The following is a 3,607-nucleotide window of genomic DNA, read 5'->3' as shown; positions in this document are numbered from 1 at the left end:
TGATTCTGATTTTTTGCCCGTGTATACATACTTCTATTTTCAAGATTTGAGAGTTCTATTCCAAATTTATGTTACATGTTTTGCCAAAAATGAGATATACTGCAAAGGTTTAAACAAAACAAAAAAATAGAGCTATCTGTACCTATTTTCTGAAGTGCCAACATCAAAAGCCTTTCATCCTTTTCTCCATACTCTCTCATACCCACATTGGAGCTTTATTTTCATGATGGGGGCTATGGCTGGGAGCGGTGTAGTTTGAATGGGATTGTGCTGACACATTGAAGTATAGCCTCCTTTTCTCACTTGATAACATACCAGGGGACTTCCTTCCAATCAAAACCTACAGATGTAACTAGTTAGCTTTAAATGCTTACAAAGAAAAAGCACATGAAAAGATGCCCAACATCGCTAATTATTAGAGAAATGCAAATCAAAACCACAAGTACCATCTCACACCATTCAGAATGGCCATCATCAGAAAGTCTACAAACAGTGCTGGAGAGGGTGTGGAGAAAAGGGAACCCTCCTACGCTGTTGGTGGGAATGTAAATTGGTATAACCATGATGGAGAACAGTATGGAGGTTCCTTAAAAAACTAAAAATAGAACTACCATATGATCCATCAAGCCCACTCCTGGGCATGTATCTGGAGAAAACCATAATTTGGAAAATTACATGCACCCCAGTGTTCACTGCAGCACTACTTACAATAGCCAGGACATGGAAACAACCTAAATGTCCATCAACAGAGGAATGGAGGAAAAGGATGTGGTATATTTATACAATGGGATAATACTCAGCCATAAAAAGGAATGAAATTATGCCATTTGCAACAACATGGATGAGATCATACTAAGTGAAGTCAGAGACAAATATATCACATATGTGGAATCTAAAAAAAAGATACAAATAAACTTATTTACAAAACAGAAACGGACTCAGACTTCAAAAACAAACTTATAGTTACCAAAGGGGAAATGCGGGGTGGGGGATAAATCAGGAGTTTGGGATTAACATATACACATTATATAAAATAAACGAGGACCTACTGTATAGCACAAAGAACTATACTCAATATTCTGTAATAACCTGTATGGGAAAATGAAAAAATAGTTATGTATATGTGTAACTGAAACACTTTGCTGTACACGTGAAACTGACACATTGTTAATCAACTGTACTCCAATATAAAATAAAAAAATTTTAAATGATTACATAATAAAGACAACCCCTATTCTACCAATGAAAGTCCAGGTTTGTTATTTTTACAAATGATTGTACAATTTTACTGCACATGTTTGATGTTGCTTTTTTAATTTCTGGAAGTGGGTAGATTCCTATCAGTTGGATTCCTTGCCTGCCTGGCAACATAGATATTTAAAATGTAGTTAATGCCTTTTTTTTTTTAATTATTTAAATTTTTGGTGAAACTTGCCATTAAACTCTACAGGAATTTATATCTATTTCCAACCTAATTTCAACCAGGACTGAACCTTTTCTGTTAAATTGGATGAAGAAAAGAATGTGCCTTCAATTTGCATTTTCTTAACTGCCAATGAGGTTGAGCATCTACCATGCCTGAGTCATTTGAATTTTATTTCTGTGAATTGCTTTTTTAATCTATTCTTTTTAATTACACTAGCTTTTAAAGCAATTTGTAGAAATTTTGTTAAGGAGATTGTTTTGTCATATATTTTCTTAGTCTAGCATGTATCTTCCTTTTTGTGACAAAAAGTCAAACTTTTGTGAAGGGCCAGCCAGTAAATATTTTAGGCTTTGTGGTCGTACAGTCTCTACTGCCTTTGTAATATGAAAACACATAATAAACCAGTGGTTCTCAATCAGAGGTAGTTTTGCCTTCCCTACCCCCAACCCCCAGAGACATTTGGCAATTAAAGAGACACTTTTTGGTTATTGCTATGAAGGGGAGTGCTGCTGGCATCTCGGATGCGCTAAACATTCTACCCACCCTCTCTGCCCCCCACCCCAACAGAATTATCTGGTCCAGAAAGTCAGTGGTGCTGAAGTTGAGAAATCCTGACCTGTAAGCAAGTGGGCATGGCTGTGTTCCAATAAAACTGTATTCAGAAAAACAACAGGCCACATTTGGCCTACAGGTTGTCGTTTGTTGATGCCTGTTTTAAATTATCTTTTTGCTATATGAGATCTCGTTTTCTGGTTTTGTTCCTGAATTGTCCTTCATCTCATTTTTTCCAAATTTTCTTCCATTTTATTTTATGCTCTTAAATCTTCTTGACTAAATAAAATACAAAACAATAGCAACTACTGCCTAATAATTAGGCCTCTTATTGTTTTGTTTTTAAAATATTTTTATTTATTTTTGGCTGTATTGGGTCTTCATTGCTGTGCACAGGCTTTCTCTAGTTGAGGCAAGTGGGGGCTACTCTTTGTTGCGGTGCACGGGCTTCTCGTTGCAGTGGCTTCTCTTGTTGCAGAGCACAGGCTCTAGGCGCACAGGCTTTGGTAGTTGCGGCACGTGGGCTCAGTTGTTGTGGCTCGCGGGCTCTAGAGCGCAGGCTCAGTAGTTGTGGCACATGGGCTTAGTTGCTCTGCGGCATGTGGGATCTTCCCAGACCAGGGCTCGAACCCCTGTCCCCTGCATTGGCAAGCAGATTCTTAACCACTGTGCCACTAGGGAAGTCCCCCTCATTGTTTTTGATTAAAATTTTATAAATCATCTCAGAAATAGGTCAAGTATTTTCCCTTCAGTCCTGCTTTTCTCCCTGGTCTGTAGAAGCAATAGAAAACCAACACTTGGTGTACACATAGAAACGCATGGTATGAGGTACCACCTAAGTAACAAGCAGTGATACATCTGTAATTTTCTTTAGTGACAGTATTTTAGTAGGATCTAAAACTATTGAAAAATACTGATCTAATTCTTTTACTTGCTGTTGTATTTTTATGCATTTATCGGTCTCTTTACCGATAAAATATAGAAAAACAATTGCAGATAAAAATCCATTCTATTCTAAGCAGCAATGGATTTAATAAGAGGTGTTTTGTAATTTGAAGAATTTTCAGGAAGCCAAGGAATCGGGCCTTTGGAGTGCACCATCCAGGAAAAAGTAAGAATGAGGCCCAAATATAGCACAGATGCGCTGATAAAGGCTCAGATACACTGTTCCTTGAACAGTACTTGGATGGTACTGTGTTTAAGGAAAACTGCTGCTGCTACTTACTGCATATCACCTATTGTTCTAGGGAATGGATGCTAGAAATTTCCATAGCTGCCTCAGGAGAACCAGTCACTCCTGCCACTGTGGGTCCTACCCCTGGATATGCTGCCACCACCTCATTATACTCATGTCTTCCACCTCCAGTGTTCAGGTAGTGCCTGGTAGAAGCCGGGGAGTTGCATGCCAGCTCCCAGCTACAGTGGGGTCCAGGTGAAGCATGTAAATTGTAATGAGTAATCACAACTTGGGGGATGACAAGGCAGATTCATTCTTATTTAACACTGTCCCTTTTAATTTGGTAGAACAAGTACTTACTCTGACCCCAGATGAAATCATGGGCAGACCATGTATAGAAAGCAAAACCTTTGTTTTTAGTATTATTATTATTATTTTATTTTTAACAGTAG

The sequence above is a fragment of the Mesoplodon bidens genome (assembly GCF_964165515.1).
Source record: "Mesoplodon bidens genome assembly, chromosome: 18".
In the NCBI taxonomy this organism is placed as follows: Eukaryota; Metazoa; Chordata; class Mammalia; order Artiodactyla; family Ziphiidae; genus Mesoplodon; species Mesoplodon bidens.
This window is presented reverse-complemented; position numbering follows the sequence as displayed.